Raw genomic sequence first — 25,990 nt, 5'->3', positions numbered from 1 at the left:
ACTGTTTACTATAGCTTCCCCGCCATCTTTTCCATTCTTCTGTCTGTCCTACACACTTTTCTCTATCCTCCTGGCTTTCCACTCTCTCTAGCGTGCACCCTTTCTCTTTCCCTTTCTTTTTCTCTCATTTTCTCTCTTACCCTGCAGGGAGACACTGTTTGCTGAATAAATTCCCTTATGTGAAAAAAAAATTACTTTAGCCAAATGACTGAATCAATTGGACATACATTTTAGTAGGTAACAGCATGTATAGGTAGTAGTGCTGCCACTAGAAGGTATTGGAACTCAAATGTAACATGGACACTCACCTGGCCATATTTGGATATCAGATTTGAATGGTACAGTCCGTCTTAAACAGAAATGTTTTTAATTTCTTTTCTATTCTTGTATGATTCCTAAATGGAAGTTATGTAGTTGCATTTAACTATAAGTTAAATATAGTCCTCACTGGCAGCTCTTCCTTTAAAACAAAATTTGACTCTAATCACATTACTAGGATCAAGCAATTATATTTTTTTGCTACCTTGTCTTGGGTTATCAGAGATCTGTTCCACTTCAGGTAAAAAGAAAATATTATGACAGCTATTAATTTTATTTCAAGTTCAGCCTTCAAGACAGGCAGTTTCTGAGAGTAAACTGTTCTCAAGTTCTGCAGTATAGTGGCCGTCAGTCTGAAATGGAACTAAGAGTGTATTCATTGAGGGGTTGTATTGTGGCTCAGTGTAGAGTGCTTGCCTGACATGTGAGGCACTGCTTTAGATTCTCAGAACCACAAATAGATTAATTAATTAATTAATTAAAGGTCCACCAAAAATGGGTATTGTCATTGACTATTACATAGTTTGAAAAAGTTGAGACAGAGTTTTATAAAACAGTTTATATTTTAATCAAATCAGTCAAGAAATAGCATTTCATATAGGTGAATCCAAATTTTCACCAGTTTATTGAGAAAAACCGGTCTAACCACTTTATTATACATTTTTGCTCTAAAGTCATCCCACAGAAACTGATCCTGATGGTGCCTGTCTTACATTGGATGAGCTCTGCTATCAATATCATTTAAAGGTAAAGTAATTTTTGTGCAATTAATTTTCTTGATCTTAATATCGAGATTTGAGGTGTTAATACTTGAAACTTAGCAATGGTTTCCCTAATATTTTTTTGGAAATTCACTCAAAAAATAAGTTTTAAGAGAATTACATTGATAATTTTTAAAAAGTATAAATGCCAGTGTTCCATTGAGTAGTTTAGTGGTGGGGGTTGGACATTGGGCTGGAAAATACATATGACAGTAAAATTGTATTAGGAATAAATTTCTCATTGCAGAAGAAATAGAAAATTTGGTCAAGGATTTTTTGTTAGGTTTACATTAGTGTGAAATTTAAATCACACTTACATTATTTTTACATTTATGCTAATTTTTTGTGGAATCATGGAATTTCCCTCATGCCTTTAATTTGAAATAAGTAAAGCACTTTGCTTGCATTTTTTTAATTGGACCTTTTATATTTTACTACCATACATTTCTAGCAAAACTTTTTCATTATTTCTATTCTTGGCTCCATTTTTACACTAAAATAATGTTAGAAATTATGGAAACATAGACGTTTAGAATATGTATATTAATTTATGGATTACGGACTGCAGTTGTAGCTCAATGGTACAGCACTTGCCTAGGTTCAATCTTCACCATCACATAAAACTAAGTAAATAAATAAAGGTATGCAAATACAAGAAAATTATAAAATATTTGCATTTAAAAGGGATTTCACCATGCTTTCTGGCTCTTTCCACTAAGAGTATATTTCAAAGTCTTTATTTAATTTAAGACAGATGTCTTGTGCAGAATAACAACCAGATCAACCAGATCTAGAAGCAGAGACTCTCAATAACAATATGATGATGTTAGTTTCATAATTTTTTGTATCATAGTGTCTAAAAGTTACCAAGCCCTTATGTCATTCTGAGATCCCAAATTTTAAAAGTTATTTGCTTAGTTACATAACTATTCACTTTATAGCTTTTGAACTTTAATGAACTTTTCAGAGTTAATAAATATAATTTCATATTTTCTGGTGTAGCTACAATAAGGTTTCAAATGTAAAAAACTTAATTTTTTGAATGTGAATAAATTTGTAGAAAAAATTGCTATCTAATGAAGTGTTCTAAATAACATGCATGGAATGACATCAGTTAACTCTACTAAATTCTAAAAATTTTGCTTTAAGTTTGTATTCACATTTGATGTCTGGGATATATAAATTCAGGTGAGTTGTCTTGAATTGGTGCCATAAAAAAAAGCAAGCAAGTTAGAGAAATGCCATAAATATGAAAGTAGGAACCAGAATATCCTCCAAGTACCCTTTAATCATGTAGCATATATTTGGAATTCAGATGAAGATTTACTTAATTTTTTTATGATTACTTCAAGACTCAGTATTCCCTTGCAGAAAACATCTCTCCAATGTCTGTTCTTTGAGCCACATCTGTCACCATTCTCTGGTTATTTAGTAAATCTTTTCTTATAGTAACTGTGTGTGGTTTTATTCACTGCCACCACAAGATGTTGGCATTCTTCTTCTCTCTCTTGGAAGAATCAACATTTATATTTACATTTATTGTTAGCTATTTGACACACAGGATGAACAGAGCTTATAGTCCTTGTGATTCCAACCGATTTTATTTATAAGGCTCTCTTAAAGCTTAGGTCTCATGCTTTCACCTCATGAGATAATTTGTGCAAACATAAGTCACAAAAGCTCATTCAAAACATCACATTTAAATTTCTAATTTTTTAAAAGCAATCTAAACTACAGATGGCTATAATTTATCCTAGGTAATTTGGATTAATAAAATAGTTTTATGAATGTCAGTATTTGTGCAATTATCTTGGAGGTAAGGGGAGTAACATTTCAGATCTCTCTCTTATCTCTACTCATTCTCACCCACATGAGAAGACTTAGCTTACTAAGTTGAAGAATTGAAGTTTGATTTTATATTGGAATGGCTCAGAAATGTGTTCTCTTTCTCTTGTACTCTGCAGTAAAGGAAACTATTATGATAATTTTTCATATTTGGTGCATTTACACCTAAATATTTTTTCCTTCTGAGAACGTCCCCAAAGAAGGAAAATCACATCAAGCTTCTAAAGAGTTGAGGAAATAGGGTAAACTATTTGAAGAATACCTATTGCTGAGATGCTCATTGATTTGAAATAATGGAGCTTTTCCCTATACTCTCTACTTAGTTTTTATTATTATAGAAGCAAACACTGACACTAGGGAACCATAAATCACAGTATTACCTGACAACTGTAATGCTGATCATGAAAAGAAAAAGGTGGTTGAAACCACTCTTGCAGAACATTGTAGCATAAAGACAAATCCACATTTTCTCTTCACATTAGTTTTCCCAAAGGTAAAATTTAAAAAATTATGTGTTTTATCTACCTTTTTTACATATCATCTCTCATATGCACATAATGGTGCCAAACAACCTGGATATAATTTTAAGGCCTCAGGGTCCTAATAACAAGGATAGCAACAGTTGTGGTTTACATATAGAATCAACATTTGTAGAATGTTATGGGAGAAGTCAATTCTGTGGTAAGTCATCATATAACAAAAGAATCAGAATGTAAGCCAAATGTATGACTTTAATAATATAAACAGAATTAATTTATGAAGGAAAATTATACTTGGTCTGTGGTATGTTATGGTAAGTTCCTCCTCTTTCCAGTTCCTCAGGGCTTTGTAATGAAGGGCTATTGAATATTTTCAAAGACTTTTCCTGCAACTATTGAAATTAACTCATGATTTTGCCCTTGATTATTTCTGTGGTGTGTTATTTTTATATATTAAACCATTCTTGCATTCCTTGAATAAAACCAGCTGGCTCATGGTGTATGGTGTGTGTTTGTGTGTGTGTGTGTGTGTGTGTGTGTGTGTGTGTGACCCCAGAGACTTAACCAAGGTGTGTTCTACAATTGTCCACACCTGCAGCTCCTTTTGTTGTTCACTTTGAGCCCAGGTCTCTAAATTGCCCAGGTTGACTGAAACTACAAATCCTGACACAACCTCCTGAATTTCTGGGAAAGCAAAAATACACTGCTTTTCTGGCAGTGTTTGTTGTTTTTAATGTGATGTTGAATATATTTTTTAAGTATTTTATAAAGGTTTTTAGACTACAACCCTCAAAGTTACTATCCTGTATTATTCTTTCCTTGTTGTGTTCTTATTTGCCTTTTAAGTCAGGGTAATACTGACTTTGTAGAATTACTTTGGAAGTGTCTTTCCTTTTCTCTTACATATAATGGTGGGACACATATCAGTTCTTCTCTGAATATCTGATAAAATTCAGCCCTGTGTTCTCCTCTGGTCCTGGAGGCTTTTTATTACTTCTTCAAAATAATTGCCTATTATTAGGTTGGATTTTTGCATTCTTTTGATTTATATTTTGGGTCGTTTACATTCATATCTACTAAATTGTATATATTTTCTAGGCTTTCCATTTTTTACCATGTCAGTCTTTATAATGTTTTTTCTCGATGTTCCTGTTTATTGAACAATAAGTTTTTCCAGATTATTCCTAGTAGTGTTTTGGATTTCAGTGATGTCTGTTTTAATATTTCTCTTTTGATTTCTAGGTTTATTCTCTTTCTTTTCATTACCTTCATTAGGGGTTTATCAATTTTGACTCCTTTTTCCAAAATAAACTCTATTCCTTTATTACTTTGTATTTTTCCTTTGTTCTGTTTTATAGTTTAAACTCTGATAATTAGTATTTCTTTTATTCTACTTTTTCAAATTGATTTATTGTTGTTTTTCTAATACCTTGGGTTGCAAGATACTTATTTAAAATCTCTAGATTTTTAAATGTAGAGAGTCAGTTTTATGAAGTTTCCTCATACAACTGCTTTTGCTAGATTAGGGGAGAGAGATGGGAGGGGAAAAGAAGGGGACAACTATGCAAATTTATGTATATGTCATACAGAATTACAGTATTATGTATAAATCTGCTTCAATTAAATAAAATACAACACTGAAAAAAAGGAACTGTTTTTATTGTATCCCATAGATTCTTGGATGCTGTATCTCTATTCTCATTTCATTCTGAGGTTTTTAAAAATTTATCCCAACTTCATCAGTGATCCAGTGAACGTGGAGATGTATTGTTCATTCTCCAAGTTTTCATACAGTTTTTGTAGATATTTATTGTAGTTTAATTCTTTTTCTTGGTTCATTATTGTTGTACATAAGATCAGGATTAATTTTGACATAATTGTAAAGCATGGAATAAATCTTTCTCCAATTAAGTACTGTGATGGGCTGACAGATCTGACTCCATGAGAATGTTATAGGCCAGAGTATAAGGAAAATGACTAAACAGACTCCATTTTGCTCTAAGTCTCCATATTATGTAGGAAATAAGCTTCTCCCATGGGAACACCCCACCTCTGTGCCCATCATAAGTTACTTGGTGTGACATGTTTAATAATATACAATGGCAACTCCTATGTAGTAAAGAATTGCTCTCTTTTAATTCTTATTGCTCCTAAACCATGTATCATGTGAACAATGATTGTGTGGATGTTAGTAACCATTCTTTAGTTTGTACCTAGGTAGGGGTCATTTTGACCCACTTCCCCCTCTGTCAATTATCTCATGATGTTAATGTGTAATTTCAAATCATAGCAGCAGACACTTATGATTAACGTGATTTTTGGTATAAGAACTCCTACAACCCTGTGGTTGGGGCTGTTCTCCCAATAGCCATTTTTTGGGGCATTGTGTGAGACAGTCAGTTGGCAGGCTTAATAAAGACTCTCAAATTTGGACTTTTCACTGCTGATCAGTCTGTTCTTAAGTTGCACCCCATAACAGTACCCAATACTTTCCTGTTCCCTTCCATTCTCCCTCCTGATATTACCTTCTTCTAGTACACATATCATTTTTCTGTTTGTTTATAGTTGTCTTAATTTGTGATTTATGGATATACATAAAGGTCAATGTCACAGTAGTATTCTCACATGTGTATACAGTAAAGTTTGTTCAGATTCATTCCACCATTGCTCTCTTTGCTTTCCCTCCTCTCTCCAGCCTTAATTTATTTCCTCTACTCATCAGTTCTATCTTTTATTTTTCATAAAATTTTTCATTTTACCCTTTATTTTTGTCTAGCTTCTTCAAATGACAGACAACATTCTTCAAATGATGGAAACCTTTTACTTTCTAAGTCTCTTGTCTATTTTACTTAGCATGATATATTTTCCTGCTTCATTCATTTACCAGCAAATGCCATGATTTCATTCTCATTTATGACTTAGCAAAACTTCATTATAGGAGCTGGGATAGTAGCTTGGTTACAGAGCACTGACTGGCACGTGTGAGGAACTGGTTTGATCCTCAGGACCACATTAAAAAAAAAACAAAGATATTGTGTTCATCTACAAATAAAAATATCTAAAATATTATTTATACACACACACATATATACTTATATATATATATATAAGTATATGTGTGTGTGTGTGTATATATATATATATAGTTTGTTTATTAATATGCCGATTGTTACCTAGACTGATTACATTGCCTGACTACGTTGAATTGTGCTGGTATATACATTATATTTCTACCAATATAAAATATGTTTATTTTAAATTTTTTGAATATGTATCGGTAACTGAGATAGATGGGTCATACTGTGGTCCAATTACTATTGTTTTGAACTATAATGCTTTCCAGGGTGATGGTGCTAATTTGCAGTTCCATCAACAACAGATGAGTGAACCTTTTCATTGCATCCATGTTAACATTTATTAACAGTTAACATTCTAACTGGAGTAAATTTTCAGTGTACTTTTGATTTGTATTTTTCTTACTGCCAGACTTGTTGAATAATTTTTTTATATAATTATTGTCATTTGCATTTCTTTTTTAAAGAAGTATCTCTGTAGTCCTTTTGTCCACTTATTTCTTGCATCATTTGTTATTTGGAGATAAGTGTTATAAAATTTTTACATATTCTGGATGTTAATCCTATATTTGAGAATAAGGTGGCAAAAATCTTCCCCCATTCTGTAGGCTTACTTTCTATGGTATTAATTATTTCCATTGGTGTGTAGAAGCTTTTTAATTTGATGCCATCCCAATTCCTGATTCTTGGTTTTATTTATGCACCTCATAATTGATATTAATTTTGCCAGGACATCTCTCTAAGTCTTCCTCAGAAATGCATTTATCATTTTTATGGTGATTCATATCAAAGAGAAAAACATGGCATAACAGGACCTATAGAAGCTAAGGATCACATATTATAAAATAACATTGGCTATAATGTTTATTTGAAACATGGGTACTAGTAGATTCTAATAGTTGAAGAATTAAACATAATAAATATATAGAAAGGAAAAAGAGTGAAATGGTAATAAGTGGCATATCTTATTAAGTTTCAGTAACAGATTAAATTGAGAATGTCAATAAAGAAGTTGAATTACATTTCAGGGTCTGTCTAGTGTGGAGGTACTCTCTGCCACGTCTCACATGGATAAGGAAAGAGTTAGCTGCTGAATGAGGATGTTGGCTGTTTTTCAGTATATTTCCCACTTATGTACTCAAGAAACACACATGAGCCAATACTCTTTTTAAATGAGAGGGGGCATGACAGGTCTGGCCATACCATCTCTGGCCTCTAACAAAAACAGGTATTCACCCAACTCTCTTTTATTTTTAATACAGAAGTAAAGAGGGTTAAGACCTGGAGGAGCTTTGTCTGTGATTGACAGGATAGAGTGGAGTTAGGAAAGCCATTCTCTTAAGGGAGATATTACAGAAGGAGACAGGGAACCACTGGCATGCAACACCACATGCTTCCTGTTAATCTGGAGCAGAATTTTGTGCCTATTAGTTCCTGGAAATCAGGCCTCAGCCTAGTCTGATTCTGCTAAATAAGGATGGATTCCCATAGCTTATTTCAGAGGAAAGTTGGTAAATAAAAAGGGAGATGAGAAGAGAGAACAATAAGAAAGTTAAATATCACAGATTACAAAAGAAAGCAAAGGAAGTGGTTGCACATTTTGAAGGGAGGTAAACTCAGGTTAAACATTAGAAAGTGGAGGAGCACAAAATTAGAAAAAAACTGTGAGTTTCCAGTAACAACACTGGTCTGAGAGACAGAGTAAAAATTTCCAACAGTTCTTTTATTTATCAACATTGGAAAGTAATTAAGAAATGCATGTCACAACATGCAGGGCTATATTTGGTTTGCTATAAATAAATATAAACACATATGATCCACCATAGATGCACATAATTTATTGCTATGTGAAAGGTTCTGACTTCCTAGAAAAATAAATAAGGAGCAGAAAAATATAAACTGAAAATGAAAAAAGGTAGGATTATTATAAAATGATCAGCAAAGTATACCTTGATAAAATGTTCACTGAAAGATTATGAATACTAATACACCTACAGTTTGGGGAATGAAATATGAGGATTTCAAATAGGGAAATTACGTTAGAGGAACAGGTAGAAGAGTAGCTATACACAAGAATGCTCAAAATTTAGTGAATCAAATATTGGGGGCCATGTTCAAAATGCACATTTTACTCAACAGACTTTTGTGTCCACATTTCTAAAACAGTTAAAGGTGTTTCCAATGATCCTGATCCATGGACCACATTCTGATTTGCAAGGGAGGGAACTCCCTTGAGGAAGTCTAAATGCAAAACAGTTGCATGTTAGTTCAGTCATAACCAGATCCAGTGAAAGAACAAATATTTTTTTTTTTTCTGAGCATATCTCTGCAGAAATGAAAAGGACAAAAACAAGGAAGATACAAAATTATATTCCTATCCAAGTAAAATGACATGCCTGAAATCATGCATGTCATGAACCCAGAGACTGGTATAGGAGGATCGCAGGTTCTAGGCCAGCCTCAGCAAAGAGTGAAGCCACAAGCAATTTAGCAAGAAGCTATCTCAGAAATAAATAAAAAATAAGTCAGTTAGTGAGTTAGTAAGTAAGTAAATAATGATGTGAATGAAGCTCAGTCATATAAGTCTCCTGGGTTATATATCTGGAATGAAATATATGTATTTAAAGATACAACTACTGATTAGGGAAGAAATTATAGTAGGAATAATCCAAATAATGTAATATAAAATGAATCAAGACAAAAGCTCTTGAAATTGCTTTTGAATGGCTAACAGGAAGGGGAAATGAGGTAGGTAACTCTGGAAAGAAATGCAAAGGAAACAGAGGAAGCATTTCAGCTGGCCCAGATTTTTAAAGTTTGTTTATTTAATTAAACTTCATTACATACAGGTCACTTAAAATTGTCTATTCTCTGTATTTCTGGAAACACTCCCTCCATCCAGACGTGCATGAATGTCACACTGCATTGTTGTCTTCTCATTATTCATCTGTATTCACACAAAAGCCCTCATGTCTACCACACACAGCATCGATATCGGTCTAGCTACACTGCATATGTAACCATCAGCCTCTACCTTTTTCCTGTCTGTGCTGTCCTCTGTCATTACTCCTCACCCATCCATGTATGGTCATACAAATATGGGTCAACTTGGTGCTTTTCTCTGTGTCATGCTACAGCCTACCCTGTTCTTACCATTTCCTGCATCTGGCTGATAATCTCACTCTTCATACCAAACTTCAGTAAAAGCACCTTCTTTCTCAACTACCTCTTACCAACAACTTACTCAGTTATTGGTTCAAATAATTAGAACTCATGACTGAGAGGTGATATAAAAAGCACCCCCAACAATCTGGGAGCAAATGGATTAGATTTGTATAGAAAATTTTTACAGGTCAATATGTTATGTCCTAAGTAGAATAGATGCTGGGTTACTAAGGTAGCACCAAGGGGAAAACACTCCATCAGGAAGGATAGCAATAGTCCTGTAGGACTGAACAAATAGTTTGCCTTCTAAAAGAAGAAAATTAATTTGTTAGAATTGTGAAAAAAAAATTTTAGATATGAAAGTATTCATTGACAAATGAGTAAAAAAGTATCAGTCATTAGGAAATTAATATTGATGAACACAGCATGTTGAAAAGTTATTATGAGGAGAGAATAGCAAACTGTGATTTGGATATTTTGCGGGTATTTTTAAAACTTTATTTTGGGGAACTTAATTATTCTGGAGGGATAAATTTTGAGTTGTTTTTATGCATTAAACCTGTTGACATATAGTTTTTCCCTGATGAGTTTTGAGGTTCTCCATCAGGAAAAGCATGCATAGAGTAGTAAATATTTGCTGGTTATAGTTGGTCACACATAAACATAGCTTCTTAGAAGGCAGAGATGGGTGAATAGCAAGATTGATGACACCCCGAAAAATTTAGAATGACTCTGTCTCAAAGTACAATAGTTTTGCAATACCACTCATTGGTAGAGTAATTGCTAAGGTTGCGAAAGTCCCTGGATAAAATCACAAAACATGAATACACACACATGTACACCCACAAGCACACAAAAACACACACAGCACAATAAGATAGTATCTAAAGTAAATGATCTAGTATAAAGCCTATTATTAGTTTTTAACTTAATAGCCTTCTCTTCCCAGGAGTACTACGTAACTTAAGTAAATTATCCATTTGCCAATGGACTACTGTTAGATGTAACATCAGAGGAAGAGGAGGGAGGACTAGGTGGCACTGAAAATAAGCAGTCACAGGTACGTAAACATGGGAATTTGAATTCATTGTTTCATCCTGTTTTCCTCATATCCAGAGTGTAAATTAGTTAAAATGAAATGCTCTTTTGCAAAACTCTTTAGGATTCTAAATGTCATAATCTAAGGCAATCTAAGGTGTCTGAAAATAACATTGGAAATCATGGCAAACTAAATGTAGTTTTATTCTAGTAATTGAAGCACTTTTTTCTGAATATTGTTTGTGTTTTCATTGGTAAAACCTCACTGATGAAAACATTAACTATAAGTCTCATGAATATACAGTTAAAATTATGAACATATGTAACTCTGATTGCCACTGATCTCATTTATGTCCAAGAATGGTTATTCCCAATGGTGCAAAATTTTAATTTCACAGTACCAATGATTAATGCCAAGGTTAAAACTTCCATCATCCCTTGAAATCATTGTCTATGTTGAGGCAGAAAAGAGTCTCAAATGAGTTTTACATCTAACTTTTAACCAAATAGTAACCTTGTAGAATGGAACCTTTGTGGTTAGGGTACAATCAATAATTTTCCAGTTCATTTCCTTAGTGGATGTTAGAAAAGATTCCTGGGATACAGTTATTGGGGAACTATAAAAATTTGGGAGAGGACTTATTGTCTTCTCATGTTGTGTGTGTTAATAGGCTGAAGGTTTGCATGCTTTTAGAAGGATCCCCTCTTAGGTGTGGGTCCTTTTGGGGTAAGCTTCTTCTGTGTGATGTGCCTAGGCAGTGGTGAGGTCTCAGTGTCAGATCCCCACTGAACTTGACCAACATGCATGGCTTGTGGTCCACTTCTTTTCTACATTGACTAATTGGTTTAGTGGGATTCTCCTCAGCTGACTAGAAGGGAAATTTTATCTTCCATTCAGCCAGGTTTCCTTGCCACAACTGTGGACTCTTTCTCCTGTGGATGATTTTTCATTCTATTAGACAGTATTTCTGGGTTTTATCTGGGAGCAGTCTGTCTGTGCTGAGTCTCTATTGAGTCCCCAATCTCCTCTTTTCATCACGTGGCCATATTCCAGTCAGTCTGACTCCACCTGTGGAAACATCAGGAAGCGCTGTATGTATCTGTGCTGCCACCATTCTTCTTTGGAAGAATTTGTAGTTTTTCTTCAATGAAATGTGATGCAATGTTGGGAGAAATTCTAGTTCTTGGCTCACAGCAGATAATGTCTAAAGTGTGTAAATTTGCAGAGAGGAATATTCCACTTCTCTGACCTGGAAATGTAAAAATTGACCCAAATTGACCTTGTGTTACCAAGAAATCTTGTATAGGATCCTGGTGATCTGATCCCACATGGCAAATTGTGATTGGGCAAGAAACTTATAAAATGAAGACATGTTTCTGCAATAAACGAGTTTGTAGGCTGCACACCACCAGCCTGTTTCCACCCAACTCCAGGAGTCTGGAGGTCTTGAATATATGATGTTTACCTGCACATAAGCAAGCCTGGCACCCCTACAGGTGAGGTAGAGGAAGGTGTTTCTCTTGGACAAAGACTTTTTTGCTAAATTAGGAAATACCTCAGCAACTCAGTCAGATGCTTTCAGTAAATCTAAAGAGGAAAAGGGAAGTGGCCTTCCATGTGGAGGTGGATGGCTGCTGTGATGGCTCATGAGGAGACAAGGGAGTCATTCACTCAGCCTGTTGAATGGAGGAGAGGAAGGAACTGTCAAGCAAAAAGAGGTGTTCTGTGCTCACTCCACCTGCCAGAGCCAAGCACCTTGGCTGCTGCCTTACAGCTTGGCTGCTAATTTTTCTGCCATAAATTTTTCAGAGGTCCTTTCACTCACCTTCAGATGCAGAAATATCTGGCCAATCTGTTCAACCAAGGGTTCATTCCCTTGACCAGACTAGTGCCTCTGTGGTACAAGTCCCTCCAGGATAGGGACAAGAGTCCTACCTATCACCAGCCCCTGAAAGATGCAGACCACAAGCCAGTGGATGAAACAAAAGCCTGCTGTTGGCATGATGAACACATTTTCACAGGGCAGAATACCAAATGTATCATGCTGAAAAAGGAATGGAACAAAGCTTCAAAGCTGAATACTCCAAAAGGAAGAGTCAGGACCTTTGGGGGGCATGAAAAGCAGAAGGGTGTTTGTAGGGGATGCACCCTAATGGCGGCTGCACCCTCGTGTCAACCTGTTCCTCATACATGGCACTGCCTGATCCACCAACAGTTTACCTGGACTTCTTTGTACTGCCACTCTCCCCCAGAAACTGAAAAATGTGTTCTTACCCAGCAACTCCCTGATTGGCCTCTCATCTCCACCCACTACTGTCAAGGATTGGTTAGTAACAGTTCCGTGAATGTGATCAGCTCGTGCTTGCCATTTAGTCCTGTATAAAATCTGTGTAACTTCCTCAATAAAAGAGTTCCTGCTGTGCTTCATGCACTGACAGACCACCCAGCTCTGGTGGGTTTCCATTGCTGCCGACACTCATCATCCTGCTCAGCCCCATATTCTCCTCAGATGGGCCCTGAAGAGATACATTGGACCTTGTTGCTCGACAGCGAGCAACAACTGGTGCCCCATGGGAGGATCACGAAGTCACCAATAGGTCAATCAGACTGCGGGTGAGTATACTCCCATAAAATATGGGACAGTCCAAATCCAAGTCTGACCCCTCCCTTGACTCCCTTAGGATCCTCCTTAGAAGTAGAGGATTAGAACTCTCAGATAGCCAAGCATTTCAAACTGGAAGGTCCTCATTAAGGCAGCCCCTTGGCTACCTGAAGCAAACTCATTTGACTGGGAAACATGGGACAGAAATGAACAACTTCTTCATAAGGCACAAGTTAATAAGAGCGATATCCCCCCTCTTGGGGCCTTCCCCACTATCGCAGTCTTTAAAAGCTGTTTCCCACTGCATCCTACACACAACCCAGATAAAAGATAGGGGCCTCTCCAAAGGCGCTGATTCTCCAAAGGACCGTTCTGAGGTCTTCTCATGCAGGGTCAAGAGAAACTATCACAAGAGAAAGAAACAGGCCCCCCTCTTTATCCCTTTGACACAGCCCCATGGCCACCTAGGGAGGGAAAATCCGTGTCCTTGAAGTGGTCCTCCCCCAAATCCACTCCCTCTTCTAACCTTTTCCAGGCTTCTTCAGCCCCTCCTCCACCCTATCCAGAAACAAAACTTATCTTGAGCACAGGGTCACTCCCTGCCCCTACCTGGCCTTGCTGAAGCCTGCATTGGAATGTAAACTGCAACAGTCTCAGCTGGGGAGCTACCTGGGCTGCTACACAGAACTAACTCATTTTCTAGGATTTTTGTTTTGTTTCATTTTTGTTTAATGCTGTACTTTGGAGCTCATGAATTTTTTTGATCAATTCTTTTTTTATCCAACTCTAGAGTTATTTTTAAACATTTGTTACATTGCAATGGAGATTCACCTATAAAGTTACAAGGCCTTTGATTTTGTGTTATATTTATGTCGTGCTGTCTGATGTCATGTTTTCTCTGTATCAAAACAGAGCATTTCTAAAATTAAAATTTAAAAATGGATCCAAATATTTTTAATTTACTTGATTTAAAAAGGTTCAATTTAAATTGGGTAAATTAATAAAAGTGAAATGTCTTTAGAAATAACTTTCAAGTCTCTAGGTGGTCAAACTAATGAAATGTTGATGTTAAACAATGTCTAATATCAATTGTTTCTAGTACTTTTCTTCAACAACAAAAAGATGGCAAATACTGTTCACAACACTTGTCTAATATCTTGACTAAAAACACCATTACTAAGAGTTATGTATTAACAGGTACAATTCTATATACAAAGGGTTCTAAAGTTTTCAACTGTTTTTCAATTAGAGCAATATAAATAACAAAGTATTTTATCTTGTTAAAATGGAGTAATTAATTTAAATTCAGAAATTTCATAAGAGTTGTTTCAGAATGTGAACAAAAACGGGTCAACACATAGGAAAGAGAAAAAGGCTCTAAAATGGAACTATATTTAGTGAAGAACAAAATCTTTCTGGATAAGAAAGTGTGATATAATGAAATACATGAGGGTCTAAGTATGTGCTAAGAAAGTCTGTAAATAAAGGGCAAATGTCAATAAGTTTGCATGTAACTAAGTTTGTTACAAGTATGTGAGACAATCAGTTAAAGCTGTTTATGGTTTTTCTTAAAATCAAATACTACTGTACTGATATAAACCGAAGTTTAATTTATATGTTAAATTGACAAGTATTTCTTACAGATACTGGTTTGCTCTTGACATTATATCTGTTAAGTTTCACTCTTTAGGACAATTAGTCTTGAAAATTGGGGTTTATACAATTATGGTTAAACAACTGTTAGAGTATTGTACTACGTTAAAGTCTAAATTTTTCTTTAAAAACTAAATTGGGTAATATAATAGTGTCAAGGTAATTGTGAAATGGTCACTCTTTGTATATTAAATGTGTTCATATTTTCCAGGTATACAAGTTTTAAAGCAGGGAATTTATCAGGCTGCTATTCTCCAAACTAAACTTGTCTGTAATGGTCATTATAGAGTAAATTTTGTTGGGGATTTATTTCTATCATTTAACGTTTTATTATAGGACCTGTTATCAATAGGGTATATGTAAAATTTGTTACTTTTTACACCAAGATTGTTTTTACCTGAGGCTAATCCTTCCTTTCTCATGGTGTTCTCAGATGGGGGAAAAAGAGGAGCAGCAATAGTTATTTTTCCACCTTCTATGCAGGGTGACGAAACCCCCAAGATATTAGATCATGACATCCAAGGTTCAGCACAATTCAAAGAGCTCTATGCCATATGCCATCGTTCTAGCCTTAAGTGAGATACAAGAGCCTTTCAACCTGTTCACTGATAGCCTCTATGTTGCCAATCTGCTCCATAACCTCCCCTGGTCATACATTAAACTTGATAATAATCCCATCACCTTTTTAATGCTTCAGGCAAGAAACCTGTTAAAGTTGAGGACTAAACTTATATTCTTGCAGCACCTCCAGGGGCACCAATGCCTCCCAGGTATTTTATCTCGGGGCAATACAATTGCTGACTCCTTAGCATCTTCTCTGCAAAGCTATTCTTTTCAAGAGGAGACTACCTCCTTTTATGAGCTTACTCATGTTAATTTGCGGGGTTTACACCACAGGTATCCCCAGGTCCCTATTAAGAAGCTAAAATGAATCACCTGGACCTGTAAATCTTGTTCATCTTTTCTACAAGTACCTCCTTTACAAGAAGCTGGAGTCAATCCCCGTGGGTTAACACCTAACCATCTGTGGCAAACAGATGTCACCCATTATGCTCCTTTTGGAAAGCTCAAATATGTCTTTGTAACCATTGATACTTTCTCACATACCTGCTGGGCCACGGCCCATGCCAGAGAAAAGACAAAACACGCTATCACTCATTTACTACAATGTTTTGCAGTTGTTTGCCTACCCAAACAACTCAAAACTGACAATGGCCCTTGCTTCGCCAGTAAACCATTTTTCACATTTGTAGAATGCTGGAGCATCCAGCATAATACAGGCATACCCTACAATTCCCCTGGTCAAGCCATTGTTGAATGACAAAAGAGAACCCTAAAGACCCAGCTATTAAAACAAAAAGGGGGAGTATCATATCCCATGATCAATTAAGCATGGCTCTATGCACTCTAAATATTTTAATTTTTTCCAAAAATGATCATCTCTCCCCTTTCCAAAAGCATTGGGCAATCGCAATAAAATATCACAACATCAAAGTCCAATGGAAAGACCCTCTCAGGGGCCTGGAGAGGTCCTGACCCTCTCATAACTGTTGGAAGGAGATTTGGATGTGTATTTCCTAATGATGAGGATAAGCCCATTTGGGTCCCTGCAAAGAATATTAAATATCACCCCCATCCAAATAAAGCCCTTTGCTCACAAAATAATACCGACCCAAAGAGCTCCACCTCTTGAGGTATGGTATTTTCTTGTCTTTGACAGGTATGCAAAAACCTTGGTGGACTCTTTGTCTCATCATCACCAGACTGCTCATCATCTCTCTGTTGGTGTTCATTAGTGCCATCATCATCCAAGCTTTCTTGAAGCACCTGGAGCTATACCATAAGTATCAAAACCATACTAAACCCTAAATCCCTCAGCTTACCATGGGATCCTTAGTAGCCCTTTGCTTCCTAACTGTAAGTACTATACTTGTTCAAGGAAACCCCCACCTCCTGTGGAACCGAACCTGGATGGTAATGCAGAAATCAGCGAAATAGCCAATGCCACCTCCTCAAATTTAGCCCCTCTAGGAACTTGTTCCCTGACCTCCTTGTGGACTTGTGTGACCTTGTGGTGAATATATGGGACCCTTCAGTTCAGGAACCCTTCCCAAGGTATGGGTGTTTAACTCCCAGGGGTCGCAGCAATACCAGAAGCATAGGGTTCTACGTCTGCCCCACTCACTCGAGAGACAGAAAGCAAATTGCCAAGTGCAGAGTCCTGAAAGTGCTTACTGTAAAGCATGGGGTTGTGAATCTACTAGGTGGATCACGTGGAACCCCCTATAACTGGAGGACTAATCTCGGTGGAAAGGGGTGAAAACATGCAAGAAGTGGAACAAGGTTATTGCCACCAGCAAGGTAAAAGGGTAAACTGTGGGCCATGTTATGGCAAAAACCAATCAGATTATTCTCCCTTCCCATTAGCTACCCCAGGGAGACACTGCAACCCATTAGGCATAATGTTCACCCCCATGGGAAAAAAGGCAAACTAGGAAGCTGGGAAAACCTGGGGACTACGGCTTTGCTGCAGTGGGTATGATCCTGAACTAATTTTCACAATCAAGCTAGTCCAGAGACCCCTGAGCAAAGCAGCATTGGGTCCCTACTGGGTACTTAACCCGAGCAGACAATATGTTCAGCAAACCAGCACCCCAAAACTGAGCCTAACACATTTCTCAACCACATCTCCTAGCACCAAGACCTTGCTACTGAAGTCTACGATACAGCCCTACCATATTATGAAGGCATAGCAACTCTAGGAAACTATACCGCTTCCCACAACTCTAACGAATGTCACTGACAATCAAAAGGTTCCCTAACCATACAAGTCACTGGACAAGTGTTCTATATAGGCTATACCCATGCGTCTCATCAATCTTTATGCAAGCAAACTGTGACACTAAGCAACTCAAGTCAGTATCTAATCCCCCAGCAGGACACTTGATGGGCCTGTTGTACAGGACTCACACCATGTGCTCATACAGAAGTGATCAATAACTCCCAAGGCTTTTATGTGCTTGTTAGGTTAGTTCCCAGGCTATTATATCATTCAGATGAGGATTTCTATCTATGACTAAGAGGGAGCACCCCTAGGACTAAGAGGGGAACCTCTTATATCCATAACCCTAAGTATGATTCTGGGTATGGGATTCATAGGAACCGGAAAAGGAACAGCTTCCTTGATAACTCAGAACCAACATTACTCTGATTTAAGAGCAGCTAGTTATCTGGATATTGAGAAGCTAGAAAACTCCATTTCCCACCTTCAAGAATCCCTCACTTCCCTACCTGAAGTAGTAAGCAAAACAGGAGGAAATTAGATTTGATTTTCCTACAGCAAGGAGGATTGTGTGTAGCCCTAGGTTAAGAATGTTGCTTTTATGTTAACCATTCAGGAGTAATTAAAGAATCTATGACTAAAGTTAGAGAAGGACTAGCCAAATGGAAGAAGGAGTGAGAAGCACAGCAAGGCTGGTTTGAATCATGGTTTAATTCCTCCCCTTGGTTAACCACCTTAATTTCTACTTTACTGAGGTCACTTATTATTTTATTCTTACTCCTAACTTTTGGCCCCTGCATTCTAAATATGTTAATAGCTTTTATCAAGGACCATGTAAGCACAGTCCAACTAATGACATTAAGGCAACAATATGTGAGAGTACTGGCCCCAGATGATGGATATGCACATTATCCAAATGAGCATGATTTCTCTTTCTGAACAACATGTTAAGAACAAGGTAGCTACTAAACTGGGAACCAAAATTGCTGGACTAGGCACCTCTCTTACCTTATATAATAAACCTTCACAACAATTAATAGATATTATGCAATAAGTGGCTGGTGCAACTTAGACCTCCAGGCACAATTAGATTCCCTTTCAGCAGTAGTCCTACAACCTGGGAGAGGGGTTAATTTACTAAGTGCCAGAAAGGAGGGCTTTACTTGCTTCTTCAGGAGGAATGCTGCTTTTATGCCAATGGGTCCAGAATTTTCCATGACAAGATCAAGCAACTGCAAGAAAATCTGAAAAAATGGCGTACCAAGCTTCAATCTAGCTTCTTCTGGATGGGCTTACATGGCTGGCTCCTTTACTTACTTCCCTTCTACAGTTCATGCAGAAACTTTTGGAAGCAGTACAATTAATGAATAGCCAAGTACAATACCAACAGCTAGCCACTGGTTACAAGGAGGCATATGATGCAAGGTTGATCCTTGGAAACCCCTTGAGCTAATGACGGGTAAGATCCCAGGTGCAATGGGACAACCTAAGACAGGCTCTTAATGAGGTTTCCCTCCCTCCTGAGCTGTTGAGGTGCTGTGGAGTATTCAGAGATGGGTAAGATCTCTAAAGAGGAGACAACTTAAGACAGAAGCTCCACCTTCCAACTGGCTCCAGGGGGGCTAATAAAACCAAAAGGGGGAATCATAGGGGATGTACCCTAATGGTGGCTGCACCCTCGTGGCAACCTCTTCCTTATACGTGGCACTGCCTGATCCACCAACAGTTTACCTGGACTTCTTTGTACTGCCATTCTCCCCCGGAAACTGAAAAATGTGTTCTTACCCAGCAACTCCCTGATTGGCCTGCTCATCTCCACCCACTACTGTCAGGGATTGGTTAGGAACAGTTCTGTGAATGTGATCAGCTCATGCTTGCCATTTAGTCCTATGGGACTCTCCCCTGCATGATTCCCCCGTGCCTTGCTGACCTTTAAGCTGATTGGTTCCCATCTAGCCCCCACCCTACATAAAAGTTGTGTAACTTCCTCAATAAACAAGTTTCTGCTCTGCTTCGTGCACTGACAGACCTCCCGGCTCTGGTGGATTTCCATTGCCACCAACACTCATCATCCTGCTTGGCCCCATATTCTCCTCAGGCAGGCCCTGAGGTGATACATCGAACCTTGTTGCTCAACAGGGTGCAACAGGTGTTGGTGCTGAAAACCAACTTCAGTGAAGAGACACCAACAAAACGGTCATTGTTTAAGTTCTATGCCAAAATTCCAGGAAATTTCTTCAGCTTCAACATACTGTACAGATACAGGAGGTAGTCAGTGCCAGATCATTCTGTAAGAAGCCATCATGACTGGCCCTAATACCCCTTGCAAAGACGTCAATGCCCTTGCCAATTTCTTGTTCTTTCTTGTTGCTTGCAATGTACAGCTGATGATACATATGCTGATTCTTATCTTTTTCAGCACAAGACCTCTGAGGAAAGGTTTTCCTTACACCACACCACCTATTTCATTGATCTTCAATGTAAATGACTTCACGTTGGGATATGCAGCACTGAAGCATCGCTCTGGAAATCAAGAGTGCACCTCAATATCAGAAATTTAGTCAAAACAATCCTGCTCAAAAGCAAAAGTGAAGACCCAACATGGTCAAAACCTGAATATCAAAACAGAATATGGGGCTGGGGAGATAGCTCAGTCAGTAGAGTGCTTGCCTTGCAAGCACAAGGCCCTGGGTTCAATCCCTAGTACTGCCAAAAAAAAAAAAATACTTTGGAGAACATCCAAACATGTGCTAGGCCTTAGAAAGCAGGAAGAATGTATCCTCAAGGTTTGTCAAATATTAACATCCTTTTTATTTCTTGGTCTTGCTTATCTCCATGACCAACACACCACAGGCCTAATATCTCTGCTTTCCTCCTTTCAGTGTAACTTCTTTCAAATAGTGCTTCTTGTGTCACTGCTGACCTTGCAAGGTGAACCAAGGTGAACGTGAGAACCCCATATCCTTCACCCAATTCCACACTGCATCTCTTCAGAATCTCCATCAAAATTAACAACATCTGTGAAAGGATTTCATTCCTGTTGACACTGGAACTCCAATGATACTGGAGACTAGGCTACAAATTCCCCCTGTTCTTCCTGAATGCTATCAGCAGGAGCTAACATGTTTTCATCCCCAAATCATACAATTTGACTTCAAGGCATTTGCAAACCAATGCAAAGGAAAACTGACTGAGAAAAGCCAGGGCCAAGGGCGGCTGTCTTTTGTCATCATCTCTTGCTTTTCCACATGACATATAGGTTCACGTGGAAAGTGCTGAGGTGTGCAAGTCCACTTCACTTGCACAGACTCTGGAGTGTGCCCGAGAAGACTGGTTATTGCCAAAGATGAGTGCAGTTGTCATTTTGAAGTTCCTGCCATTGCAACCTGGTGAGCATTCTCTTCTTCAAGAGCTTTCTGAGGGTACAACACCATAAGCATACTCATGAGAATGATCTGACCTATCACTTCCTGAAAGTTGACTCATCTCAAGGAAAACCTTCTCTTAAGACAGGCAGGTGAAGCACTGCAAACTTTCACTGCAGCTCCATGCTGAAAGTCAGATTGGAAAAGGATTGCATTTCCAACTATTACTTTTTCAACTGTTCTGATTCAGTTGATGAGAAGAGGAGAAAAAGTTGAGATGAGGGAGTGTTGGCATATTCAAAAGAGGAGTTATTTTTTTTTTCTCCTTATCTGAGGAGCTGGGGTTTGAACCATGGCTCATGTGCATGATAGGCGAGCACTCTCCAAAACAAACTGTGTTTTCTGCTCTGGAGGAGCCACTTTCAGGTACCCTCTAGATCTTCTACTGGCTTGACTATGTCAAATTCTCTGCAGGAAAACCAGCTACAGAAAAAGTCAACAAATTTCTAAGGAATTCTTCATCTTCCTTTTCATAGCAATCCTGCAAGAAACCTTTTGTGCACATCAAGACCCACAATCTAATCGTGTGTCATGAGGGGAAATGTTTATCCCTGTCTATTGAAGGAGGAAAAGGGTTGTAGCTGATCAATAAGCAGAAAATGATGGCAGTGAGCATAGAGGCAGGGATCAGGAGGAGAGGCAGGCCTATGTGGAAATCAGAATTGGCTTGGGTGGTTAGAATGAAGGGAGATTTCTTGGATCATTCATATCTGGATCCCTAGCATTTCCAATCACAATCTGCTGATATCTTCCTCTTTCCTCTTTTTCCTCCTGGCATTCTCCTTGGAAAATTTCTAACCAGGATATATCTGGGAAAAAGGCACAAGCCAGGGGAGGTGCTGGATATTGCCTACCATCTCATTGATGGGGGCGGTAGAGGAAGGTGTTTCTCCTGGGCAAAGCACTTTTTCCTAAATTAGAGAATGCCTCAGCAACTCAGCAAGACATTATCAGTAAATCTAAACAGGAAAAGGAAAGTGGTGATGCTTCACCAGGTCTGGAATCCCAGGACTGATATTTGCTGTCAGGAAAAAAGAAAAAGCTTCATCCAATGTCCTTCTGCCTCTAGTTACATTTGCAGCTCTTTCTCTCAAGATTAAATGGACTGAGATAAGTTTCTGAAAATCATATCTGGGATCTCTCAATCATTCAACTGCAATTTGTTCCAGTCTGAAAATGGCCTCAGTAGGTTTCCAGTGCTCCTGTGCCATGAAAGCAAAAGATGGGAGAGTGACTCTATATGAAGAGGAATGGGTAGGTTTTCAGCATGGTGGGTGTAAAGGGCACAGAGATTCCAGGCTCTGGTAGGAGCACACACTTTCTCTCCCAAGAGGCTTTCCCCCGGCCTTGAGTCACCTGAATGTTAAGGAGTGGCTTCCATGACCTCATGCCTGCACCATAGACAGTGTCTGATATCACAGAGGGGCGGCATGATAGCGTGGTGGTGTCACAGTTTCCATGGCAAATGGAAACACTTTAGGCCCTGGCCCCTTCACACAGAGATTCAAAACAAGTGCTGGCTCTGCAGTGACAGCAAGAGGAAAGATGAAGGGAATGCGGGCCAGGGGCCTAATGTTTCAAGAAAGGTGATCCTAAGCTCTTGGCCCAGTTAAAGAGGAGCTATGGCATGTGTGGGGCAAAGCCGAGCGTTCTGTGGATTGTTCTGTGTGTAGCCAGGACAGGGGACCCTGCTGAAGCCTGACAGCTCACACTACCCTCCAGGCTTTCTGTGTAGTGCTGTGCTGGTTTGGTCACCTTGGGCATTATGAGAGCCAGGTCACCTAGTTCCTGCTATGGGAAGTGAGCACCCACGAGGTCTAGGGGCCTAGGCATGGATGGAGGGCTGCATGAGGGCACTATCCCCCCCAGCTGCATTGCCCTCCAAAACCACTCCTCCAGGTCTGGGAAAACCTGGGCTTTGGCCAAGTTAGGCAACTGGCCTAGAGCCATAGCTGCTACATGGCATGATGGCTGCTGACTGCTCAGGGCCAGGGAGTGTGCAACACAGCTCCCTAGCTTAGGTTCTCCTTGAGTTGGGGAACATCACACCCAATCTTGTTTGGTGCCTCTCCTTTCTGAGATTGGCCTTAGGTTTTCAGGCCTGTGTGGATTGGCTGCAGCTTGGTAGTATTCGAGCCCTGTGTTGTCCATCTGGTGCCTCTTTCCCTGCAGCATGTGTCTGACTGTGCCTGCCAATGGAGATGGGTGTGGGTTGGTTTCTGGGGGTTCCATTTGTGGAGGGGTGGTCCAGTGTGGGGGGCGGGACCAAGGGGATCTTTCATCAGGAGCCTTAAGAAAGCAGATGGATGGGAGTCTCAAGGGCCTTGGGAGTTGGGCCTAAGGCCTGAAGAGAAGAACCTTCCCTTGTGTGGATGTGATGCTGATGCCTGGTCTTGCTTCCCAGCACAAAGCATCCCAAAATTTAGGAGCACATGGCAGGTTCTGTTGCAGTCAGGAAGCCAAACAATTTACCCATATCTGCCCACCCCCCCTTTTCTGCACATTCCCTTAGAAAAAGCTGTTTTATTTTCTTGGTTAAGGTTTCCATCCAATCTGCACCCAGATCTGTCCTTCACAACAGATGACTGAGAGGTACTGGAGGAAACCTGGGTCCTGAGAGACCTCTGTTCCCTGCCCTGGAGCCTTTGGTGCTCCCTTCAGTCAAGGGACTGGGGGACAGGATTAAATGAGATTGTGTCCTGTCCCTGTTATGGACAACCTCACCAAGCCAGACCCATGGCCAGGGAGCATGAACAGGCAGAACTCCTTGCCTTCAGAAGGGCACATTCAGGCCTCAGTTTCAGGAGAGAATTCCCAAGAAGGAAATTAGACAATGAATAAGTTCTTATGTCTCAAAATCCATCATCAGCAAGCTCCCCCATCTCCCAGTTGTAGAGACCCTCTCTTGGTGGGTTTCTCTGCAGTAAGAGAGTTTGATACAGGAAATGTTTTTATCATACTAGTGGGACTGGTGCTGGCAGCAGCTGTGCCTCTGCTGTGAATAGGGTGTATGCATGTGAAGTCAGGTGGACCCTTGCTGCCCATCTGGCACCTCAGGGCCTCTGGTGAACCAGAAACCACACCAGGAGTGAGAGGAAAGGTTCAGCCCTTGGAGGAGAAGGGGTGAGGAGAAAGGAGATGGCTAAGCAAGGTAACCCATGGATAAGTGTAGGGGACAAAGGAGAAGCTCAGACCCCAGGTGGATGATTACAGACAGCACCCAGGTCAGTGCTTTGCACCAACAACCATTAGGGTGTTTAGAAGGAATTTATACAGGGTGTGTGATGTAGGTCTCCTCTCTCAGGTTTGCTGTTACTCTCCTGTGCTGCTGTTGCTGCCCTCAGGGTCACATACCACACAGACTTGGTCTGAAGATTGATAGATGGGAAGAACAAGCTCTGTGATGGACAGTATGCAGAGATGCCTGGCACAACTGAAGGAGCAGGAGGGCTGCTTATAGCCTCCAGCAGCGATGGTGACCCTGGCAGGCATGCTGTGCCAAGACATGCAGGATGACATTGCCAAGGCACAGCCACTGGGTTGCTGCCATTCTGTAGAGCCAGCTCCACCTGCACGTTTTTGACAATGTGAATGTGGTCCTTCTGTGTGCCTATGTCTTGGTCTAGCAGCCTGCTGGCTTCTATAAGTAAGCCTGGGTGGTGGGGCAGGGTGCAGAGGGAAGTGGAGACTGCTTCCACTATACTCAACAGGACATGAGCTCAGTCAGGGTGACCTACCCTCACTGGATCCACTTTTACTGGCTTGGAAACAGGAAGTAAACTACCTAATCATCAAGTCCATGTTCAGTGGTTATCCTGTGCTGCACTGTGCTAAATAATAATAAAAAAAAAAATCAATGGATATGACATGGTCCACCTTTGGAAATCTATGTCCTTGTCTTGTAAACCCAGGATCTCAATCCACAGTAAGTCTTGATAGAAATAAGGAGGTGTCACACAAAATGATACCATACCTAAAAGTGAGTGGGGAAAGCAAACCTTTACTTCTGGTAGAAGGCTATGTTACCACAACATGCCTAGTAAGTGCCTGGGTGGACTCTCCACCTGCTTTTATCTCTAACCTAATACAGTGCTGCCCTTCACTCTGACTTGAGGAGTTTGGAGTTATAGTCTACTCAATTGACTAATTTTGGAATTAGGGCAGGGAAAAAGAAAGACTTACAATTGGATCCAACTAAGACTGAATACAGGATTCTGAAAATGAACTACCAGACCTTATATTTCTCACAATCTGAAAACCAGAAATGTCTCTCCACTTATCTGGTGGTACCTTGGATCTCAGCATGTTTGGCATCACAACCTGACCTTATTGATAGAGAACCACTTGTAATCTTTATTTGCCCATATTCTATGAGGATTGTGCTTCATGCTCCTCCCTAAAAGTGATGTGTTTGATTAAAGTATGTCTGGGTGATGTTGGGCAGGTTCCAAATAGTGATATGTCTGGCCCAAAGGGAATATTTTTGGTACAAGGGATTGAACTCAGGGACAATCAACCACTGAGCTACAACCCAAACCTTTATAATTTGTTCATTTCTATTTTTTAATTTTGAGACAGGGACTTACTAAGTTGCTTAGGGCCTTGGTTATTTCACCCATCAGCCAGAGGGATTTGTAAATAGCAGGAATACATCTGGCAGGACCCACAGGGACTGTCTCTGTGCCTCAACAATTTTCAGTCCTGTGTCTGGGTCCCCAATTCCCTTAAAGGTTAAATGACCTATTCCTCATCCTAGAACTCCAAAGACATTTCTGTCTAAGACCTGTTGATATTTTTCTCCCTCTGCCAGAGGCTGTGGCCTGTCTTACCACTAATTGCTTAGGAGA

At 39.3% G+C, this 25,990-nt stretch overlaps 1 long non-coding RNA gene across 1 annotated transcript; it reads left to right on the top strand.

Moving 5' to 3' along the window:
- Window positions 1-991: 991 nt before the first annotated feature.
- LOC306646656 lies at window positions 992-12,054 on the top strand. Its single transcript, XR_013759931.1, has 3 exons — window positions 992-1,065; window positions 10,592-10,702; window positions 11,583-12,054. It is a non-coding gene; the product is annotated as an uncharacterized lncRNA (long non-coding RNA).
- Window positions 12,055-25,990: the final 13,936 nt, after the last annotated feature.

This window comes from Sciurus vulgaris, assembly GCF_902686455.1.
Source record: "Sciurus vulgaris genome assembly, chromosome: 16".
NCBI classification, from domain to species: domain Eukaryota; kingdom Metazoa; phylum Chordata; class Mammalia; order Rodentia; family Sciuridae; genus Sciurus; species Sciurus vulgaris.
This window is presented reverse-complemented; position numbering and strand designations above follow the sequence as displayed.